Source organism: Lathamus discolor, chromosome Z, assembly GCF_037157495.1.
Source record: "Lathamus discolor isolate bLatDis1 chromosome Z, bLatDis1.hap1, whole genome shotgun sequence".
NCBI lineage: Eukaryota > Metazoa > Chordata > Aves > Psittaciformes > Psittacidae > Lathamus > Lathamus discolor.
The window spans coordinates 31,275,615-31,301,000 of record NC_088909.1 but is presented as its reverse complement, the minus strand read 5'-3'; the positions used below and the strand labels follow the sequence as shown (position 1 = coordinate 31,301,000).

Genomic DNA, 25,386 nt, shown 5'->3' with positions numbered 1-25,386 from the left:
GATCTAAATATAACAAAGTTAGCTTCAGGTATGCATGTCAACTTCCTCCATTTCCTTCTTTCTTTCCGGAAATAACTAATTTGTAAAAGTTGATTTAAGGAAAAAAAAAAAAAAAAATCCAACAACTTTTTTTTTTTTTTTTTTTTCCAGGTCAAAACTAGCTTTCACTTTGCAATAATACGTACAGTCTAGAAAATGTTCAGAATTCTTATCATTTTAATTAGACTATTTGAGTAACTTTCATCCATGGAATACTTTAAAATTTAAAGGATTTAAAACAATTTAAAAGCACATCACCACACCAACAAGTCAAGTGAAGGCTTAATGGGGCAGCATTTTACTTGACAAAAATAATCGTAACATCCATACAACATCCAAAAATAGTAAACTTGAACAAATGTGTAAGTCTTTGCAGTCCTATGGTGTGTAGCCCCAAACTCACAAGCGTGAATGCATATGTCTAATCTGAAACACTTGAAGAGTTCACTGAAGGCTGAAGAACTGCTCATGTACCTAAAATTAAGTACATATCTAATGGTTAAGATTAATGAAATCATAGATATTGTTACTGCATCCCAATGAGTGAAGTAAGCCAATGAGAATCTAAATTCAACAAGTACATTACAAATGTAAAACCAAATCTTTGATGCTGTTCATAAACCTTTGCTGGATACAAGTTGCGTGCATCTAAATATGGGCACAGTATTCAAATGAAAGGTGGTACTATTAGTGCAGTATTTAGAGTCCCAACTGATTCCACAAATTAACTCAGGTGTGCAAAATGCAATTATTAGACTGGAAATGCAGACATGACACTGAAGAAAAAAAACTTGTGTATTGCCATAAGTATTCTATGAATGCCCACAAGTGTAGCATCCATCTGACCTCACTGAAGCCATCAACATTTGGCACATAGTCTAAGCTTCTTCAAACACAGGCATACTTTATCATCAATGGAGAAAACTAGCCACCGTTTAAACATAGCTCTAGACATCTCACCATAATTACAAAGACTATGATACAAGTAGCAAGACAAACAGCAAGACAAGCAGACAAAGAGGATTCCTTGCTATCTGAAGAGGTGTAATGACTTAGACTGCAAAATGGGAACAAGAAAGGCGTAATTCCTTGTAAAGAAGAGTGATGAAGATTCAAACACATTTTTCTTAATATATTAAATAAAATAATAGTCCATGTGTCCTATCTTGTAAGCAACTATATTGAAAATCGTGTTTGTTAACATGGAAAAGCTTGTACCTGTATCAACATGAAACTCATAATTAAGAAGTCACTATCACTAACTACAGCACTAAGATGCTGTAGTCACTCTACAAAAAAAGAAACAAGAAAATCTGAAGTAACAACTCCAACAAGAATTACCGAGAGCAACCATAATACATATGGTCTTAATAGGAATTATGCTGAAAAATAATAGTGGAGAAAATATAAGTAGCCAAAAATGTGAATTTAATTTTAATGTTTTCTGATAAGGATATATGGTTTGAGACAGATTTCCTGGGGGAGTTCCTTAATTGAAGGCCTATCACAGCAAAGGACATAACTTGCCAACCTAAGATGTGATGCTGAGATTCCTAAAATGTGCTATGGGGGTGGTGATATCTGTCAAGATGATATTTGTGGAGGAGTTCTTGAAAATAGCCAGGATCTAAACCATTAAGGATTTTGAAACTAAGAGAGCAAACTTTCAAATCAAACAGCTACTTCATAGCAGACAAAGTAAATGAATTAAGGTACAAGGGGGATGATCGTATTTGCTCAAGACAGAACGGGAGTGTGTCACTGCATTCTGAACAGGCTGCAAGTGACAGAGCTGAGCTGCTGGAAGCCTTTCTAGAAGGGAATTACAATAATCCTCTCCATCAGGAGGGCATGTGCTGCTGCTATGAGGTCATCACAGGATAAATAAGGGCACTGTCTGCATCAAGCACACCACTAAAAAGGTATTTTTCAATCTCATTCAGTGTAGAAACCTCCACAGAGGAGAATGAACTGGACACTGGAATCTTTATTACAATTTCCTGCTGCACTCAAATTCCCCAAATTAGTTTGTAGTGCCATGCAAAAAGAGAGAGCAGTCTCCTAAAGATAAAGAATATGCACTGGTAAGATCTGTGCTTTCGCTGAAGCAGAGGTAGCTGGCAAACCTGCCTGTGTGAAAACAGAGCTACACTTGTGGAATCCCTGGAGTGAGAGGCACACAGCTCCTTAGCGCTCAAACTGAGATGAAGTCTTTGATATTAAGCATTCCTGCAGTAACTGCTGCAAGCATGCACTTCATGTGTCTTGATGATACTGGTGTCTGCCAAACTAACCTTGATCTTGTGCATTGAAGAACCATTTATATTTTATCCTTAATCTGACAGTCTGCATGACAAAATAGTTGGCTAATGCAAGCATGAGGCTTAGCATTTTGAATAGAGAATATTCTATTTCCCCACGCTTGTGCAAGCTAAGATTTCCTTGCATTCGCGCATGTGGAATTGGCCTATAAATTGAAAAGTGTATTATAATAGCACACAAACCCTCCTTGTGTTCTTAAATCATGTAGATATTAAGTATGTACATAATTAAAAAGTTGGGGGGTTTTGGTTCACTAAATTGAATTAAGGGAATAAAGCATCATTACATACATTTTCTAATACATCTATGTAACAATTACATCCTGAAAGTGTATAAAATTATTCACTCTATCTCTGAAGTATTCAAAATAAAGCACTTGTCAGCCCCCCAATGAGCAATAAATTACTTTTTTTTTTTTAAAAAAAGAGAAAGCTTCTGTGATGTAAGAGAGGTTCCTATACTTTAGTATAGGAAACTTCTAGTAGCATGATTATTAAAAGTAACAGCTTGTACCCCTGAAGCCTGACCGAGTTCAAAAGAAAGTTCAGAATGAAGTGGGGGAATTAGCTGATGAACTTCTGTCAACTATAGCAGTAGCCTTCATGAATAATTCAATATATGCCCCATCCCCTCTATATCTCAACAGACTAACAGCTGCAGCTCTCAAATGACAAGTGTTATTTTTTTAGAAGCTTCTGAAAATAGTATACTGATTATAAAATAATGTATATAATAAAGTAAGATTTCCCCTCCCTGCTTTTCACTTCTGAGTTACAGGAACTCTTGAAGTTTTACGGCAAAGGGAGGAACTTTCAAACAGACTTTTTGTTTATGCAGCAGGTGTACAGAAGCATTTGTGAAAAGAATTTAGGTCCTACACTGAAGATTTGGTTCCCTATCCTAACACAGCCACAAAATTCACACAGATTACCGTGTCCACAAAACCTCATTCAGAGTAGCTTTGTACAAAGCTACACTTTCATAACATGGATCTTTATTGTGGCTTCATGAAAACAGGAAGAAACTTTCTGGTCTGACTTTTTTTACTGAACATTTTCTGAATTGTTCTCTGCTTCATACTGAAAAACTGGCACTTCAGGAAGTCATGAAGTTCACTGAACATGCTTGGTGAATATACTGATGTGGAACAGAGTTTCTCTTGTGCTAACAAGACTTCAGTAAAAGAGGACAGAAGCCTAAACAGATCGTAGCACAAGTTTCCTTGATGACAGTGCAACTGCCTGTACCATCACTCAAATGCAGCAGGAGGAATGGCTTTCACAGAATGTCTTCTCACAGTCCAACACAGAAGTTTACTTAAACAATTTAAGTATCTTTTTTCAGTTTTCTGAAACTCAATTTAATTTTTTCCCCCCCTGAAAATATGTTTCACTTGCATTATGTAACAGTGGGTATTTAGGGAAGGAAAACATTAATGTAATGCTGAAGTAACTACACAGGTAGCTGTTTTCTGATTTACTGAGGAGCTACTGTGTGCAGCACTTCTGACTGAAAGCAGCAGTGGATAAAACCTTTTTAATGACACAGACAAAGATCAGTTTGCTGGTTTGCATTTTTTTTTTCCAATACAAATATACATTTTTTTGTCTATGTGCCAGCCTTTGTCTGTAGGAAGTGTGCTTTGTGCACAAGAGAAGAAAAACTCTTCACATTGCATGCTGTAATGGATATAAAAATTAAGCAAATATTGAAGATTTCAAGGTGATCCTGTTCCCAAGAGATAAGCTTAAAAGTTTCTTAAACATCTGCTTTACCTTCTTGTAATGAATGGTTTCTCTTCTCAGGTACCAAAGTGCTCTGGCTCTTCTTGTTTAACGCAACGGCAAGATTCTTCACTGCTTGAGTTGCCTATTGGCTCTGGTCTAGGCATGACTTTAATTAGCATGCAAATTATTTTACTGACCATTTGAGTAAGCCCTTTCTTGTGCTTATATTTTTTTCAGAATTGGAGTTCTATCTCCTAATGATGCTTTGTCATAGAAACACAAAGAAAGTAGGTTTATATGACTGACTGAAATTTATATTGATAATTTTAATACAAAATAATTTCAAGGGAGATTTCATTTTATCCAACAAATGGATGTTTTCTATACAATAGGAATCTGCACAACTACAGCACTATAATACATATTGCATTTTCAGCTGCTTACATTTAATGTTTTAACAGCCAAATTTTCAAACTAAACCAAAATTATAAGACTTTGGATACAACAAAGCTATTTGTCTGTTCTTATTTTCACATTCTTCAGCTAACAGGAATAAAAAATTGGAACAGTTGTTCCAGCAAATTAGCAAACAGCACTGCAAATTAGAAAAAAAAAGAACTATTAAATAGTTTTGTCAGTTGAGATGTTTTCAAGATAACTTGTAAGTGCTACTACCAAAGGGCTGCTTCATCCTCAATCATCTTAACATAGTTAACATTGTTAATTTTTCTGAATGCTATGAAAAGTACATTCAAAATTACAATAGTTTTCTTCAAAATAACATGTTCATAATTAAAGTACTGCCTGTATTTTTGCCAGGGAAAAATTGTAGCAGAAACTGAAAACTATAATAGAATGGACTGGAGAACTGATTACTGACATTTTGTTTGTTGAATACAGTGATTGGATTCAAAATGAGTAATTTCTAAGGTATCTCCTGTGCTGTATAAACACACCCAATTTCTACTTATTAGATTTATGCATGTGGAGCATGATATATCACAGCCAAATCTGTGCACCATTTAAGTCAGCAGTCAACCCTGGCTCCAACCACACAGTCCCCTTCTCTCTTAGACCGTGGATAAGTATAATTTCTTCTTGAGTAACATGTTAGTTCCACATCCTGGGGCAAACAGACAAAAAAGGATAAGTATATTTTTACAAAGAAAAAGTTCACCAAACAGCCCTTTTGCTAGGGGCAGTACTAGCCCAAAAAATCAAAGCTATCATTACTGGTGAAGAGCCCTGCTCCATGAATAATAGATTTTTGGGGCCAGCTCAGAACACAAAAATAGGTTGTCTCTGTTCTTGAAAGGTCCACATCTACGCTGATACAGGGAAAAAAAATCTGTTCCATACCACTACAGAGGGTGGTTCACCCACTGGAAACAGGCTACTGGCAAGGCACTGGGAAGTATTCTCAAGTGAAAAGACCCATACTGTTCCCCCTTGTGAACAAAAAGAACATGTAATTTTTTAGTATTGATTTTACCTTAATTTTCCAGTGTTTAACTATACATCAAATGTATCCCTTTCATGATATTTTCTACTTCTTTATATTACTGTTAACAGTGTTACAAGGCATAAATGCAAACATATATAGGACTTTCTGACCTATTCTATATATTTGTTTAGCTGAAGATACACAGGTATCTTCATACCATCACTTAAGTAACTATCAGTAATTACTCCTGAAACATTTACTGGGAAGCTGAAAACACCAGTCGCTAATCAATGGAGATGAAAGTGAATGGAATAGAAAGCTAAGTGTTTTTTTGCTTATGGATTTTCTTTAGATGGAAGTTATCAGCTATGTCTAAAATGAAAAAAAAATCCCACTTCAAAACCAAAACCTAAACCATCTTGACTTTACATCTTCTCACTTGAAATATATCTGCAGCTAAGATCAGCACTGATGACTGAAACAAACTCTGAAACTTGTTACCTTACGGAATAGAATTTCTATATAGTAAGTCTTCAGTTTTGGAATTTATCATCTGATTTGTTCAATCTGGATGTGTATAAATTTCATCTTTTTTACCGTATCAGGTTCCAAGTAGGATTGTGAGGTACCAGGCAAACAGATTTGAAATTCCTGTGCTTAGCATTTGGATCTGACGGCAATATATTGCTATGCGGAACTGCAGTTCAGTTTCTAGGTTGGTTTGAGGGTTTTTTTTACAAAAAAGAATAATACATTGAAGTATAATTCATATGCTTATGTTTAAAAGAAAGTGAATTAAAACAAAATCAAGATAAGTACAGGTTTGCATAACGAGAATGTGTTGCGTTCCATAGTCTTTCATTTGGCTTTTGGCCTCTTTCCTGATGCCTTGAAGATACATCAATTCTTGTGACATATATGAGGATATAAAATCTACTCTTTTAGAAATGCATTAAATTACCTCATTCACATCTCACTGCCCAGCTTACTAATAGGTGTGCTGGTGCTGTTGTAATATTGGTCTTAAAAGTGTGATAGCTAAGTGGTAACAATATTGCTGGAGTTGAACTGAGCTTAACAAAGGCACAGAGGTAACAAAAGAAACCATTCGAGGGTCTGATTTACTCTTAGCCTTCTTTTTACATTATGTGTTATAACTGTTATTCTGAAAATACTTGTCTCTGGGAGATACACATCATAACAATTCCCATTCAAATAGTAGTTTTGGAACTAATCAAAAAAGTCAGTATTATATGCAGAAACCCTAGAAAGATCTAGCTCATATACTTCAGGAAAAAAGAAAAATTAAAATATAGGGGTTACATCCATCTTCTAATCCAACCTATCTATAAAACCAAGAAAAAGTTATGTTTGGGATGTTTATATACATCATTCACATACCTGCATACACAAATATAAAACTACATAAAAAGCTAGTAAAAAATACCCTATTTCTAACCCATAATATAGAAAAAATGAAACAACAGGAGAAAGCCTTTTACTTTATATAGTAACTGCATATATATATATATATATATATGAATAAAATGCACCACGTGTTTATGGACTGATTATTTTTATGAGGTCTAACTGTGAAGAGACATTTTGACAGTTTTATTTACAGTGTAAGGCATACCCAGAGGCATGCAAACATAGTTTGAAAACCATATATATTTGTATATAAAGCACACAGATATATATATGTACACACATATAAGTATATGCACATGATCACAGGAAGTGATTTTACAGAAAAAGCACAAGTCTAGCTAACATGGCAGTCTACCACTGTAGCATATTTCGAGATAGCCTTTTTGACATACACATCCTATCAATAACATAAAATCTGCAATTAGGTGAGGTACAAAAACATGAATTCAGAGTTTTAAGTATATAAAGTCACTCCACAATGTGAGTTTAAAAATACGTCTTAAAAATACACATAAAATTTCTTTAAATATTTAATTTATGCTAATGTCTACATGCACCTATTTCAAATGCAGGCAAGTCACTAAGCTCATTAAACTATTTCTTGATTTTGGGAATTAATGGAGATTTCCACTGTTGAAGATTTTTATTTTTTAACTGTAGATAAAAAAGAATCCAGAATTATCAACCTCTCTGAATGAAGTACAATTTGAAGAAAGAAGTTAGATCATTAAGGTTGAAAATAATAGGATAACAGGCAACATCAGCTTGTAAAACAAATTCTGTTCTTAAATAAACATTTAGTGTGCCCATACATATTTAATGTTAACAGTATTTTAACGGCTTAATCTGAAACCTTAGTAGCCCAGTGTGGAATTTGCTGTCAGCAGCCCTGCTCTCCTAGTGGTAGGAAGCTGCAAAGAAGTAACTCAAAGTTGTATTTACCAAATTCAAGCTGTTGATTAATTTTCTTCTGCCAAACACATAAGGGGAACACTCGATCACCTCATTAACAGTATTATGCTGGTTAGGCACCTTCCATAAAGTTAAATTAACACACCAACATTTTCTACTGAATACTGAGAAGAACTGCAAGACATTCTTAATAGTAAAACTATCTGAATTTCTTTTCCTTCTACCTTCCTCACTTACCCTGTTTGTTCATACTGTTAATGCCTTGAGGTAGATGGAGCCTGTCTGTTAACATGTATTTGCAGAGCATCATGCTGTACGGGCCCTCATATCTGTTAGGACTTGTAGCGGTTACCACAACATAAGAACAAGTAGCAACCATACAGGTTTCAAGTTTTTTTGTGTTCTGTAGGCAACAAAGCCTAAGCCAGTCAATTTTCATTTTTCTGTATCTCCTCAGCTTTTTTCTGGACAAATACTTTGCATTAGAATGGACACCCCTTTCCATTACACAATATGCTTTTGGATGTTCAGTGTGTGTGCAGGATTCTCAAGACTCTACATTTTTGGATGATTAGCAATATTTATAAATGCAGAATATAACATTTTAAAGAAATAACATAAAATTTTCAAAAAAAATATTTGGGAAAATAAGGCTTATTCCAAAATGGGCAGGGTAACTGCCACCACTTGAAACTGATGTCTCTCAATGCATTGTGATGATTTCCTATATACAATTATTGGCAAATCTATATTTTACAAACTAGGAATTAAAAATAAAGCTAAGATGTTAAATAAATACCCTATTTAACTGGATACAGAGTAGCCTGGATAAAACCCTATGGCTGAACAATATATATAAAAACCTAAAAAGAATGAATTTATTCTCAGTTACTTTTTAGAAAAGAGGATCCTTTATAAGTGACTACAGCAGCATGTTCTGTCACATTCTCTCCGTAAACTGAGCCCTGTCAATGACAGCAAAACAGATTGTGTGCATCTGCTGGGAATGAGCCAGATGACAGTGGAAGAAACACACATGGATACCTTGGCACAACAACTAAAGAAGTAGAAGAAAAATGGACAGAAAGAAGCAGAAAGTTCTAAACTTTAATTAAAATGGCTCTCTAACAAAAGTGAAGTTATCTAAAAGTCTGTTGCAGACTGTATGCTTTGCTTTAGACTGTAACTTTCCAAAAGCAACTACATATTTATAGTCTACATTGTCTTGTTTACTCCCTATGGTACTCATATGGCCACCATTCCCACAGTGTCTGGGTCCCGCAGAATTTGCCTCAGGGAAATACCATCCTCATTCTACAGACAGGGAATTGATGCACCAACAAAGCGAAATCATCACAGTCATCTAAAACATGTTCTGGAAGAAAGAGTTAAATGCTCACTGCCCAAATCCAGGCTGCTCTCCTACTAAACATTAGAGTATCCTTCCTGTATTTAGCCCTGCTTTCAGACAAAAATCCTGTTATACCTAAAACTGATGTTAAACAAATAAGGGTGGCTTAATCAGTTTTGTTACTGCTACTTGTATTCTGTTAAGTTTTACTATTAAATATGTGAACTGACAGCCCAAGATGGCTCTAAAAGGGATCAGTGATTTACAGACTTCAGTACAGAACTACTACCACAAATAGCAGTAGCTGTGTATTCTTGTATAAAAGGAGAACCTGATATGCACTAATAGTTAAAAAGCACTCCCAGGTACTGACTCATCATGGCAGCAGTACTGCATGCTGATGCTCAGGAATGAATCCAGGAATTTTGCTGAGTCTCTAAAATAAATCTTTTATATCAGGTGTAAAGTAACATATTGTTAATCACTTGAACAGACCAACTAGATATGAAAGCTCTTTTTTTTTTTTTCTTAGAAAATAGTATTCTGATTACAAGGACATATAAACTTTTCTAAATTTTGCTCTGATTTTTTTTTTTTTTTACACACTGTTTTGCCTTGCATATCATGAATAAGATGTGAGTGCCAGCTGAGTAAAGATTAGTAGAGCACCTAACAGTCCAAGTAGCTCAAATAATCTATTTAAGGATATGGAAGCCTCACGAGGCTAGCAGTCTCAGCCTGTTATGTATTCCATATGCAGTGAGCATCCCATATTCTGATGGTACTTCAGAATCACATTAGTAAAATTGAATGATTTGGCATTTATAAAACTCAAATATATCATTACATAGTACAATTAACATCCAGCATACAAAAGCTGATGTATACTCGCCTAGTCTGTGAGAAAAGCTTTAGAACAGCATATAATGCACCTTCACGTTCCATCTCATTTCACGATGTGTGAATGGCAGCCGTACATGTACAGACTTTAACACCCAAGAGGGACTTTGAAAACTGCTTAAAATATTCTTGATCAAAGAAGTGTTAGCTCTCTACATATTCTTCCCAGTATGGTCCAGAAGAGAAGATAAGGAGATCTTCTTTTGAAACATTCTATTCAAATGGTACCTTTGTTTCTAATGAGTCTGGAAAAAGAGTCAGAGTGGAACTGAGAAAAAGAGGTGGATGTTAATTAACAGCATGAATGATAATTCTGTATATAAAGCAGTTTTTAGTAGGTCATCAAGTCAGCAGAGTCGTGATAGAATATAGGAGCAAAAGGCACAGTTTCATATACTAACATCTGAAATACAATTAAATAAACAAATTAGTATCTCTGTATACCCATTCTCTTTCTATTTGTGAAATCAGTATTTCCCAAAAGTAAAACTGAAAAAAAAAAAAGAAAAAGAGAAAAAAGTACATTTTTACAACTCATAAACTGTTTCAAGCTCTTGAATAAATACTCATCAAGGCTGAATATTGGCACAACTTTCTAACCAGAGTTGTCATTCTTCTACATTAATTCAAGAATAATAATGTGGTCAGGAAGTCAGGTTTGGATTCACACCCACATATTCAACAGGCACATTAACTGCACAAGAAACTGGCTGAAGAAGCATGCGTGCTAGGCCACAAGGTCTTTCCTAAAGGACCACCCAAGCTCTGCTGAAGATGACTGAGAACATGCACATAATGGTTATTTTTGAACTATTTATCCTCATAAAGGTTTATTAAACACTCCTAGGTAGTCTGAGCAATTTGTTGTACCCTGAAGCTGTACTTCCTGTCTCAACCAACCTATAATCAATACATTACTCATTTTACAGCACACTCATTGTCCGCATATTCAAACACCTCTTCATGTTTCTTACGCCTACCCTTGATTTCAGAGCTTTGGTAGGCATGGTATGTTTCAGTTCAGGAAACGAACTCAAAGGAAAGACTGAGGCCACCAAAAACTATGAAAGACTGACACAGAGGTATTTATGAAAAATCTAACTTCATGTATTAATATGAACATGCTGGTAAATGTAAAGATAAAAACAAAGCGCACTTTCTTCTTATATTTTGCGATTTATGAAGTAAAATCAAACTTTTCAGACAACGCAATAGAAAAAAAGGCATGGAATTTGTTGTTTAAACTACTTTTAAGCTATATTACTGACTAGAAACACAGAAAGACTTGTATTTTTTGAGTAACAGAGATAAAAGAGCACAAGAGACCAACCCAATAGCTGAGAACTATGGCATTCCAGTGAAACATGACTCAATTACAGCCCTTCATTTGATGAATATTTAATTATCTGTACAAAAATGGGATGGTCTCACATTGGAAACTGACAGTAGCTTTCTCCCAGAATATTGAATAGCCAGCTGATTAAGGACCTTTCCAGGAAGAGAGAATTGTCTTTTCAGTGAACTGCTCTAAATCAAGGGAAGGAACTATTTCAAATCAAGTTTCTCAAATCCTGAATTTCTGCTATAAAAGGTAAATCAGTGCTAATAAAGAATCTGTAGACTTAATCTGAGGATGCGGATTCCAGCAGACAACAGAACACTGCAATGCAATGCAAAAGCTAAATTTCCCTTTCTCATGTTGCCCTAAGTAATTTCTAATTATGTGGATACACCCTGGCACGCTGAATAGATTTTAGATTTTACAGCATCTCAGTAAAGTTGCCAATTTTCATCCATGTTTTGCCCTTGGAGAACTCAAGACGCTGTGTAAAAGACATGCACCAATAAAAAGGAAATAGTTTGCAGCTGCACTTAAAATTATACTTAGAGGTTCTGAGTCTCTTTCTTGTATTGTATGCATCAGACTGTTGTGCAGCTTCTGCACTTCATTTGCAGACTTTTTTACCTTGCATCTGCTGCCACTAACAAAGTTCACGCATCTTTTCAGTGATGACTGGTGAATTGTATGCTACAGATATACAATATAGTTTTAAAATTCCTCCTTTATTTTAAAGTTTTGGAATTCATATTGAAGGATTCTGCTCCCTGGTCTTCTTGGAAATCATCAGTGATGGGTTGCCTGTGGCTCTGGAGATTATTATATTCAAGAAACTTGTTTAAAATTTAGAACACATTTGGGAACTGCATGTGCTGTAGGTTCACTTCCTCAACTGAAAACCTGTATTTTAACCTTAGATACCTATTTCAGATCAAAATGTGCTCTATCAACACACATGATCGTAGGTATTTATTAAACCGTTCACTTAAAATCAGCATTTAGACCAACATATGAAATTAGAATGCTGATGATCCCCCCCCCCCTTTTTTTTTTTTTAAGTATTAGCAGTAGAGTATCATAAAACTGTGTCTATAGATACCTTGTGATTTTAAAGAGGCCTTTTGGTATATCTACATTGTATTTTGAACTTACAACTATCAAACATGGAAGCTGTGTATTTAGGATGATGTTTAAATTCACAGAGCAATCTTCTGATCCATTAGTGGAACAGCTTCCTCTTTCCGATCACATCTGGAAAACAGTAGAGTGAGAGAGCAAATACTTTCTTCCTGACCATCCTCAAAATTACTTTTTATCAGAAATCTGTAGAAGTGTTATTCCATGTCCTGTTTGGGGAAGTCAGGTAGTGGTCTCACAACAGGTTTGCCTTTAATCTTATGTAGAAATATGTGGTAGAACGTACTGCTACTGCTTTACGGACAACATTAGTGACTTTTAATGGAAGGCAACACCAGAAAATTACCACTTGTCCAGATACATGACAAGTACTGGTCTTCAAAACAGACCAGAATATCTTTCTTTTGTATTATGCTTCTTTGCTGCATCAGATATTATTTCATATAGTTATTGTCAAAAAAAAAAAAAAAAGATAAAAAAGTTAAATAAAGAACACACCCTGCCACCATTGAGAAATCCTTGTGTTCTCAAGTAAGGATTTTTCTACAGGATTAGAAGCAGGGAAAAAAAACCTAATAGCATTACAATATCACAAAAAAAAAAAAAAAAAAAAATCACTTCTATTTCTTTCTTTGTATTTGTCACAAGGATTTGCATTATGCCTATCAACACTGACTGTGTCTTACCCCTGATAAATTTTTATAAAAACATTAAATTCCAGAAAAGATAGTACTCAGTAAGGATGCCTTCAGGATGACTATTCTGCTGATCACCATGAATGTCATACTGAGTTTGTGACAATATCTACTGGAAGCATAACTGAACTAAATGTAAAGTTCTGGATGCAGATTTAAGTACTGGAACTTGTACTGATGATAGATTCTCATATTGTTTTGTCAATATAGGGTTCTGGAAAAAAAACACTAAAATATTAGTCCAATTTGAAACTTGTCTGCCAAGAATATTGTAGGAAATATAGAAGAATATTCTATTTATGTCCTATGCATAGTATTTTTTATTGCAGCATCAACAATAAAACAGAAATGCCAGATCCCACTGTTATCCCAGTGAAGATATGCAGATTTCTACCTACCAAGGATATAGGTAGGCATTCTCAATTTCTCTACATGTAATTACGGGCAGTTCTGCTTTAATTAGGTAGCTTGCCAATTATTCCATCATCTTCCTTTTAAGAAAAAAAATGGAATATTATTTTCCAGTTAATACACATTTTAAAATGTAATTTTAAATTACTTCCACTTAACAACACATCAAATAAATAACAGTACTTGTAATCCAGCAAGTCTGGGTTGTATTTTCTTTTAATGTGTGTTCCAAAAAACATTAATGCAATTTTGCTTCATCCTATTTGGTTTTAAATGACCGTACCAGACAATAGGCTCTTTTTTACGGTCAGATTTCTGATCTCTAAAATTTATGTCTGTGTGTTTTGGACAAAGTTGTACATTTTGAATGCCACTACAAGAATGCATTCCCTGGCTCTGTGTTCTGACCTAAAAATTGTATTGTGTAAGTTTGATAAGTAGGCAGTTTCACACTTCTTTCGCATATTGCAGGAGGGCAATAAATTGGAATTTTTGTCTCATTCTGCTGCTGTATCAATTCCTTGTCTGCATCTTATACAGGTAAGCATGACAAAGGAAAACCTGACCATTTCTCCAGGATTCTGTGGGCAAAACTGGCTCTCATCAAATACTGCTTCAAATATCAGTTCCTTACAGGCACAGAGTCCAATTAAAAAATCACTGTTATTATTTTTTTTAAGATCATTTCCCTGCATCTGCAACAATTACAGACTATTTACAGCAAGGCTAATTCTATACACTTCAACAGGAAATGTGTTTGAAAAAACTCTGTAAGACGAAAGTTTGACGATGACGTCTTGTCCACTCTCCTCTATTTAAACACCACCTTATCGAACAGTCCGTAGCCACGTTCTTCCTAACCCCCCTAAAAGCCTTTCTCCTTTTTGCTGTTTCTCCCACTTCTATTCAGTACAGGCAGAAGCAACAATCAGGACACAGATGGACAGAGACAGAGCAGGCCTGAGGACAAGTGTAGAGAACATACTGTCTCCTGCTGGTTTTGCAGAATATCCTCAAACTGCACTAACTTTTTTTTTAAAGACTGACCCAGCATTCCCAAGGGTTTCTGCAGCGCATGCCTGAAGCTAAAATGTGAGGCTGAAGGAGAGGCATGGGTCAGTGCCACAGAATGGTCATAGAACCTTGGTGCCCTGCTGTTTCTTCACAACACCCCCCATATTTAGGTACAGCTTTTCCACCCAGCTCCAATGAAATAATTTAAAATTATATCCACTGAGAAGTCTAAGTGGAAATTTTAAATGAATGGTGCTGTAGTCTAGCTTTTTACACTGGTGGATAAGCTCCGGAACTTTTTAATATCTGTAATGATCTTACAATAATTAAAGTATTTGGATTAAAATAATGCATTATTGTCTGTAATATAATGTCATATCACAATATATTGGTCAGTAGGGGTAAGAATTTACTTGAAATCAAATAAGTAGCACATGCTACTATGTTACCTGTTATCTATATTACTAAAAGTAATGTTTCACGTGGACAATGTTCTGCATTATGTTTACTTTTGCAGATCTGTTTCATAAACAATTTCACAATCCTCCCTCCTTGTCCTTTGTACATACTTTGCTAACAGCTATTGACTACTTAAAAGTAAACACTGAAATTTAACTGAGCATGGGTTTCACGAATGGCATGTGTCCTGTATCTATAAAAGCAAACATAAATAATGTTATTTCTACTTCAGTTTACTTAACTGTGCATCTTTTAGGATTATAGGATCAGCAATAGAAATTATGTCTAAGGTGAATGCCTGCACTGGCATTTGGTTAATAGTAATTTTCTTCATAAACTTCACTTAATTATACAGTCAAAGAAATAGGAGTTGGATTCTAAGTTTTGCATCAGCAGTGCTATATAACCTGGGAAAAGGAGGCAGAAGAGCTTTATGCCATCTGTTCCACTCCGTATCTAATCTGTGGGCTGCCGTATGGTTAACTTAAAAGAAAGCAGCAGACACTGACTTTGCAGGACCTGCTGTACTGGCCAGGATCTCTGAAGCTCTCTCCGCTTCAGCTCCTGCCGCTCTTCAGTGTCGGGGAAGGTGGCAGAAGGCAGAGATAAGTACATGGACCCTGCAGAAGCAGGTGACAGCAAAGTCACTTGTTCAGGGAATTACAGCAGGGGCCTAGGCTACAGACCTCACTGGTGTGACTACCGAACCCGTCTCATGTAAGAGGTCATCCCATACAATGTAAAAATAATTATCAGATAATTTGTCTAGACCTGGGTTTAAATAAGTACTTCGGGAATTTCCTAGGACATATTTCTGCAATCTAATTGTATTTAGTTGGTAAAAAAAGGAAGGGGGGTGTGTGTGTGTGCGTGCGTGTGTGTGTGTGTGTGTGTGTGTGAATGTTTAGTGGAGTTACGTTTAACTGTATTTCAGAGTAACAGTCTACACTTGAACTGCCGCAAAGATTATTTTCCTCCATGCTTCCCTCTATTTCTCTTTCAAATTTACTTTCTCTTTGTGAGGGAAGAAGCAATGTAATATATGAGAAAATTCTATCATTTCTGCATGCTGTCTTTCCTGTCTGAATAAGAGGTGACATTTGCATAGTTTGCAATACTTCCAAGATGCAAGGAAACTTAAAGGCTAGGCTATTACCCAATGTTTAGTGGCTTAAATAAATGGCGTCTCTCAGAAAGGTCTCTCTGCAGAGAGAAAAATGTGATACTAACAGGGTTGATGTCAGAACGCAGTCCTAAAAATTGCATTTTTTATAGATCCTAAGACCAAACACTAATTCCCATGACTGGGATCTGCAAGTATAGATGCCTCTCTCTCTGTTCTGTGGGAAACAATTATTTTATCTGTAAGCAGGCACGTAAGTTTACCATATGTGTATTGAGAAGGAGACACCATTTTTATTACCCATATTAATTGGTAAACTTAAAATTTTTAATTGTGCATTTAATTTCCCTTTAAAACTTCCTTAGTAGAACAGGTGTCTAGGAATTTTACGGTTTTTCTTAAAAGTCTTAGAATAACAGACTGTATTTCCAATGTCATCATTCAATTGATCTCATACTTTACATAAAACTGTGTGACATTAAAATGTGCAAAAGTGCACTCCGCCTTGGCTGCTGCTTTATTATTGTAAGACTGTATTAGACAGTTCAAATATATAGCTGGAGCCCAGAAGGTGCATTTCACCACACCAACGCTAGCTAACTTTCTGAAAATTACACTCTTCCCATCAAAGAAATAAAATATTCTACTGTTGTATGAAATAAATCTGACTGAATGTTTTTTCAGGTATCCAGAAGTTACACGGCTAGACTGAACCTGTAAGAAAAGGACACTGTATTTCAGTCCTTACCACTCATTTCAGTATTTTATGTACAGGAGTTCCTTTTCAAAAGTACTTATCATCCACATCTGCAATCAAACATGCAAGGTGCACGTTTTCAGAGGACTGCCCTGGTACAGTTTTCTTGCTTATGCAGCAGTAAAATAACCAGGAACGACTACAAAATGTGATAACTTCACAATTCTTTAAGGACTGTTAGTGAGGGAGCATGTCTCAGACTAGCCTTTTCATCTTGGCTGTGAGTACTTCAGGATAGTTCGAACATTTCTATAATTGCATTTATTGCCTGTTTTCCAGGGCTTCCATTTGAAACCTTATCCTACCAAAATTTTTAAAATTCCCATTTGAACATCATAATACACTGTTGAGAGGATACTGCAATGCACATAGGAAACAAAAGGAGAAAATGTGCTTTACATATAACAAACTTTTCAAAATAACAGCTAGGCAAAGCTAGAATGAAAGAAAATCTAAATGTGTTTGCAGTCCATTAACAGGAAATATCTGAATTTACAGGAGTTTCCTGTCTGATTATAATAACACACACAAAATTAAATACATAAATAGTAATTTTATGTATCACATAAGACGAAGACAATGAAAAAAACAATGTTTACATTTATGGTTGACTCATTAGTGTTTTATTATGTGAAACACTAGGAGGCATCAGTTGGGTAAAAAAAGAGTTCATTTGAAAAATGGTAAGAAATTAGCATAGAAGTTATCAGCTTGCAAGTTTCATTACTTACAAATGTTAAAGGCTGCACATTTTAACTAAATTATGTGGATATCTTAAACTCTATTCTCACTGACAAATGGCATTTTTAATAATATAGGGACAACATTTAATTTCCTAACTCTTTTCAAACGAGACTAAGATGTACACATATGCAAGTATAGTTTTACACCATGTTACATATTTAAAAATAACAGACTAGGGACAAAATAAGGTGACTTACTTGTCCTTCAATATTAAACTTTTTGATAAATCTGCAAAGCCCTGACATGTTTTATCCACTTTCCTCTGCATTTAAGCTCTTAATAGGGTAAGTGCACTGAATTTAATATAGTCCTAGGCACTTTAAAGAACTTTTAATTGCTATTACAGGGTATCACCTAGGCAATTTTTTTAATTTTTTTTTTAAGTCCAGGACAATCGCCTACTACATTTGAAACACATTTCTCCAAAACAGTGTACTAAGCAGCACTTAAATCTGTACAACGCTACAAGTGGTTCTGCCTTTTACTATAAAGTCATACAAACCCAGTAATGTCAAAATTGAGTTTTCCTTCTTTCAAATTGTGACTAACAATGACTAAGCAACAGAGTTAGAGTTGTCTAATAAAACAATCAATTGAAATTGAAGTGTGCCTAGCCATGCTGCAGCAATGAGCTTTTATCTCTGCCCAATCAAAATGACATGTGAACTGCCTAATCCTTCTTTTGTAAGGCACATAAGACTTTGTTGTCACTGTTGGTTTTGTGAATCGCCTCTATAAGCTGGTCTGATTTCCTAAAGATGACAGATCCTAGTGAATAGACAAGCTCTACTGCACTGCAGTCAATGAGACAGTGAGATTAAAGTAGAGGACTGAAGACACTAGCTTTTAATCACCTGTCCACATGCAAGGTTGGTCACCAGTTCTGAGAAAATTACCTTAAACCTGGTCAGAAGACCCAAGTAATTCCTTTTAAAAATAGAAAATTAAGAAATTAAATTTTTCAGTTTCTCACTTGCACCATCAGTTTTGTTTGCTGACCAGTTCTTCTAAACCCATTTTGTTTCTGAAATGAAGTGCAAAACTATATTGTCATCCTTTCCAAATAAAAGAATATTACCCCTACTCTTAAACTTGAAGTTTTCTAGCTGTTCGGAATTACATACATAATTTTTCTGTATATCATACCTAGGTCGCTATGGAGCCTTCATTGAGGATGTAGCAAAATCTCTAAGCTGGTATCATGCAGCAAGGTTTAAAATCTTAAAATACATCACAAATACAGCTTCTTTGGTTAGTCTTCAGACACAAAGAAGAGACTACAAACTCCCTGAAAATGTATAGCACCTTATTTATGTTCTTCATAATCAGTGTTTTGAAAAGAATACCACTAGACTTCACTACAATTTTTAGGATAAACCATCACGTAATTTAAAGTGATGATGTCCAACAGGTAAAAAAAAAAAAGAGTCTACATGTATCAAACCTCAAATGATTACTTTTTCAAGCACCTAATAGCAATTAATAACTTCTTGCTCAAAGTGATGTAGAAATATCCTTCGCTGTCTCTGAAGATGAACTGAACTATTCTGGTGAACAATAAATTAACCTTTAAAATGAAAGTTTAAAAGGAATTAAGTTGGAAGCATTCTATTTACAAATCCTGCTCAGTTCCTAAGTTTCCATGCAGTTACCTTTATCTACTAAATAGTGAGCTACCAAAATCTTTTAGATGTAAGCTTTTGGTAAAAGGTTTGTTTCTCTTGTCTAGAATATTTTAGATGTTTAAAAAAGCCAGAACCATTTAAGAGAGGCATTGCTCTGTTTTACAATATACATGTTGCAGGTACACAGATTAAGAGTCTTTATCAAAAAAGTAAGAAAATTTTTCTGATCCTATACTGGAAGAAAATTCAAAGTAAGAAATTATTTGTATGAATTTTCTTATGACGCTTCAAACTAGCAGCTCAGGAACTAACTCTGAAAGACTAAACTCACACACTGTTCATCACTCACTACCAATTTCTTCAAGGTTCTTAAGCCTACATTTCCTTTTTCTTGGTCAAGTAATCTTAAAGAGAATACAGACATATTTGATTCCTGCATGCATTTATAGGACATTGAAAGTGACATTCTTTACATCTCTGTCCTAAGAGAGCTATGGGACAGAGAAGAGGTTTTAGGTTTCCATGGGGCCTGATCCTGCAAATTGTTATTCCTGTGACTTTTATGTTCACACAAGAAGTCTCAGCCTTTTCAGTGGAACTAGCTGCGTAAATACTGTTTGCATGAAAGAAGGTTTTTATGTTCAGGTCCCAGAACTATCTCCTTATACTAGCTAAGTAAGGCATATTAGTGAAAATACATATAAACAGCAAAGTTTAAAATAAAAAGATGTGTACTACAAGGAACACAGTCACCCTGAATTAAGCGCCATTCTCTAAAGTTCTTGTAAGAATTTTTCCATTACTTCCAAAGGGACTTAAGTGTAAGCAGAGACTTTAGGGTTAGGCTCAATATGAATTATGTATTCACTAATATAGAAATAATAACAGGTATTTAGAAATGGAGTAAGAGAGTCTTGTGGGTTTTTTTGACTTCATGATAGGTACCTAAAATCATGTAACAGAAGCAATTCACAAAATAACAAAGCCCTGAAGTGGCCACTTGCCTAAGTGTTTAAACTGGAAAGCGGTATGTCTGAAATACAGAGGTTAGAATGGTTCACAGGTGGTTATATTTCCATGCCCTGCCAAGCCTCTAGGGATTAGAGTTATTATACTCCATATAAACATCTTTACCCTTCAACCACAATACCCAGGAAAGTGTCAATAAAAGAAATCTATCATATTTGCATATAATATAATTGGTTTATCATTCATCTCAGTTATTTTAAAGTAAAGGTATGGAACTAGGACATTTGTCACTAAGCTGATCATCAGGTATGTGCTAGGAAACTGCATTTTGTCAAGACAATTCTTTTCTGATCACCAGTAAAATACTGGCAAAGTATGTTTCTCAGATTAATTCTCTTAAATCTTAAATTGTGTATTACATTATTACATTATTTAATTTCAGGATACAGGTATTTGCCAGTAATAATTACTGCATACAATACAGAAAATACAACTCTTCTATGAAAGACAATGCTTAGGTTCCCACAACGATTCAATGAGTTTAGTTTACCACTCTGCTGCTTTTCATTAATTATTATTATTATTATTATTATTATTATTATAAAGAGGCTTACTAGCTTGTCTTTATACTTGTTTTTTTCAGGCTGACAGAAGGTCACACTAAGTTTTATGGGAAAGGCTAAGTATTACAGTTACATAATGCACCAATAGTCTTGTTAAGTCTGTCACTCACATTAAACTTTACCTGAGCCTGTAAGTAACTGCACTGCAACTGAACAGCCAGTTTTGTAAGGCTTGATTAGCTCTGCTCCTTTGTGTTAAAAAATTTAAAGATTACTCACATAAAGACCAAAGCATACTATTCCGAAAGAGGTTTGCAGCCCATGACTGAAGTTCCCACATCAGTGCAAGGGGTCTTTCCCTCTCTAATGCAAGTATTCAGATGAAAGATGCACAAAGTTAAACAGCTGCAAGCATGCATTACTTAGACTCAAGAGCTAAAAGAGCCTATCACACGATGAAGTTTAAGAGCGTTTCACTCAAGGTGGATCGTTTTCTTAGCCTGATAAATCAGGGTGCAAGCACTACAAGGTCATAGCATTTGGTGAACTATTCAAATCAAATAAGCATGGCAAACTTCACAGTATCAAGCACACAATTTATGTAAACTAACTTCATCGAAGTTTAAACACTTAAGACACTGACAGACAAGTCAGTAGTAATATACTAGACAGTGATTTAACTATGTTACTTGTCTAAAAAGTTAAAGCAATTGCACAATCACACACTTTTTAAAAGTCTGCAAGCCACCTAAATCCCAGTCTACATACAACTGATAAATTCTTCAAATGCAATAGGAAATGTATATAGGGCTTTTATATTATGCCCTCTATGTTTTATTCAATGCTGAATTTCAAGTGTACTTACATTATAAACATTTAGCTGTTTGGATGATCAGACTAGTCCTTGAGATATTTTCCTTTCATAGGAAAAAGAAAAAATCCCTTTACTTCTTCCAGCCTTAAATATTCACCACCTGGTTCAACATGCAGCCTCCTTGAATCACACACACAACCGTCAAAGTCAATCCAATAAGCAGCCAGAAGACGTCTGGGGTGTGTGTGTGTGTGTGTGCGTGTGTGCAGCGTGGAGGAGGAGAAAGTGGCTGAGCTGTTGCTGGTCGGATTAAAAGTAACCGGACTCGTCCTGAAAGCGTCCAGGAAGGAAGTAACAGCAGGCGAATGGGAAAAGGCGAGCTGCTCACAGCCTTTGTAACATCGCGGAGGGGAGGGGGGAGGCGAGCTTTCAGACTACACGCCTGATGAGGTGTCCTTCTCTGCTTCGCTCCCTCTTCCTCCCTTTTCTTCTTCTTCTCCGCGTCTCTTATTTCATTCTCTCTCTCCCACAATCCCAAACGAATGACTCTCTCCTCCCGAGCTGGAGAAATAATCAGTTTCACTCTTGCAAAAAGGGGGCGGGATCAGATCCCGAAAGGGTTTTAATAAAACAAACAGAGCAGCAGCAGCAGCGGCAGCAGCTCCCTTCCTTGCCCCTCTAGTCTAAACTAGATTGATAAATTACTCCACTGCACTACTTTAATTATGTATATGGTATGCAGAATAAATCACTGAACATCAGCACCTCAATCAAGCACTTTTAAATGATAATTGCATCTCGGGTGAATCAATCTTTCCATTCCTGACATTTTGCTAATTTTAGTTTTACGGTGGGGGTAATGGCATATGCCACACGCAAACCTAATGACAATCCTTGCTCACACCGAGCCCAGCAGGGGCGCAGGACAGGCTGGCAGCGGGCCGGGGGTCAACGCTCCTCTGCGGCACCTACCCGCCGCGGGGTCTCTGCCATGTCCCCCCGTGTTGCCATCCCCAAGGCACCTCCGCTCTGCTCCGACCGACACCCGGCAGTGGCACTTCGGGACGGGTGGAGGCAGGGGAGCCGCCGCCATCGCCGTTTGCTACCGACCCCCTGAACGGAGCGGAGCTAAGCAGGGCACCCCCACCCGGAGAGCCCCTGCCCCTCTCCCTCGCACCTCTGCCGAGCTCCAGCGCTCTCCGCGCTCCACTCCGCAGGAGCCCAACTTCCCAAAGTCTCCCGGCTTGCACGGCGCTGCGGGCGGCTCCCCCGGCGGCGGAGTGGGGGGACAGCACCCCTTCTTCCAGGCGAAACCCCGCTTGGGTCCCGCTCGCGGTCCCACTTACCCACAGAAGTGCAGCGTTACCAGCACACCGTGCAAAAGGACAGGGCACTTTAGGTTCATTTGCTTCTAAAACCGGAGTGAAAGGGCTGTACTGTTAAGGGAGCTCGAATCCACAGTAAGCACATGGAATAATTTGTGAGTAAAACTGCACTTCTGCAGGTAGCTGTTTTAATTTCTGCGTAGATAAGCCAACTTTTATGACACTTCGAGAGCAGCAGGGGAGTTTATAAAGGCACAAACCATTATTTTTATGATAGATTAAGGTACTGGAAATAGGAACAGCACGCATGATAAAACCAAATGACTGCATTCAACAGCAGTGATAAATGTGTATTTGGTTTATTTTAATGCAAGCCCTTGGTCTCTCAGTCTTTTTCCTTATAAACATCTCATTGGGCCACTGACCTACTTCTGAAGTTCCGTTTTTGACAGTGAATAAATGCCACCTTGGTTCAACTGCACTTCTTAAATCATGGATGCTCAAAGCACGGTTGGAGCAGAGCGAAGCTAAGGCAGCTCTAACAAGCACCCTTCGACTGCTCTCAAGACAGATCCCTTGAGAATACCCTTTAGTGACTTCAGATCTCATTAAGCCTCACTCTGTCCTGGTGAGATTTAGATACAAAGTGGGCAACTCTCACAGGACAGGCGATTACAGGCTATAAACGCACCCACAACAACAACAATAACAGTAACACTGACGTGCCCGGAGCCACCAGGCAGCCAGGCACCAGCTCAGCACAGTGCATGCATACGGTGGTGAGAGCCACATATGCTCAGCAGTGTCAGCAGGAGCGCCCGCATAATGGTGGGGAAGAAATAACTTTCTCAGCCTCAGGTTTGGCGTGAAGTGCAGCAGTAAGGGAATACAGAGCAGTAACATGGGTCGTACCCTTGCTATGCCTCTTCTGCACACAATTCCCAGCACAACACCCAACTATCCAGCAACATTCCTATTTTCTTAGTGGTGAAAAATAGAAAGCTGTGTTAAGACTTCACACTTTTGTGCTGTAATTGAAAATGACTGACATCTGCTTTATTTTGTGCAGGACGTGTAAGTTGCCAGGTTTCTGGCTAGTTGGTAACAGAGCCCTTCAACTGGCCAGGCAGAACACGAGCATTGTCATATTTTGAAAGCAATTACTAGAGTGGGCAAGTATTTCAGAAAATAAAAGTACACAGCAGCTTAGCACATCTACTGCATCTCCGTGTGGGCACTTGTGGCCTAATCTTTAAATAGTTGTGACCTTCACATACTGAAGTACCTTAAAGCCATGCCAAGTTTTTGTCACGAGTACAATTCATCAAATCCATGTAAAGGACACCTCGATTTTTAAAACAGGGTACAGATGTTAGGTGGACAAACATAACAAGGGGAGGGATCAGGCTTTCTCAGTCCTCCCAGGGTTAGATGAGGCACGAATTTATGCTGTACCTTCCCCCTCTCTTTTGCTGCATTTAATTTTAAAATCTGGAATAATTTCAAACAGTGAAAAACCTTTGTTCTGCTGTCTGTACTTGTACTGATGTTCTATAAATGCACCCTTTTCAGATTTCTGGCATGAGACCCATATCTACTCTTTTTTGCTGTCCACCGGTCATGGGTAGGTCTGCTGACAAAATTACTTTTTGGGCTTCTTTCCTTAATCCGCCACCTGAGGCATGCAATATTTTAAACAATGAGGTTAACAGTCAAAATGCAATAATTATAAAATCACATATCCAAAGTTTTATCAAAGTGTATCCAAGTATCTCTTTCCCTTACAACTGCGATTATCTCAAGGTAACATTTCCTTTGAAGATGATTATCAAAGTCCATTTTTGTTCTTTTGTGGATGCAGAATGTAACTTTCCCCTTAGGAGAAACGAGATTGCCAGCTTACATCTTCTAATGGTGTTTAAACTGAAAAGCAGTAAGGTTACTATGAAATGATCCACCCCCTTTGTATCTTAACCCTGGGGGGGCTTGGTTTCTATTTTCTGTCTAAAGTTCTGCTCAACCCCACTCCACTCCACGCCTCGCTCTCCTCAACCACCTCCCTCTTTGTAAGAGCAACACAGTATATAACACTTCTTCCCATGTCTGGCTGCTTTTAAACTTGGCCCACGCTGGGTGCAGCGCTTGAAGTGAGCTTAAAAAAATTATTTTAAAGTGAGCTGGGGTGGTTGCCACAGCAACCCACCCTGTGAGGAATCGAGGCTATAGATTAATCTACCCCACAAGATTATTCAACGGTACTGTATTTGTTCCTCGTTCATTCAGAA

The 25,386-nt window shown here is 36.8% G+C and overlaps 1 protein-coding gene across 15 annotated transcripts in view; it reads right to left on the bottom strand.

Annotated features, from left to right (window-relative positions):
- Positions 1-25,386, bottom strand: part of MEF2C (myocyte enhancer factor 2C) — a 137,914-nt gene that overhangs the window by 102,067 nt on the left and 10,461 nt on the right. For 7 of the 15 annotated variants that reach the window (XM_065663587.1, XM_065663586.1, XM_065663590.1 and 4 more), the window contains exon 1: positions 21,828-22,337. The exons of 3 other annotated variants lie outside the window; for them this stretch is intronic. The gene's annotated coding sequence lies outside the window, so the exon portion shown is untranslated. Of the gene's footprint in view, positions 1-4,136; positions 4,156-12,617; positions 12,717-21,241; positions 21,326-21,827; positions 22,350-25,386 lie in introns of those variants that run through there. 5 more of the 15 variants (XM_065663574.1, XM_065663575.1, XM_065663576.1 and 2 more) reach the window with 4 other exon arrangements.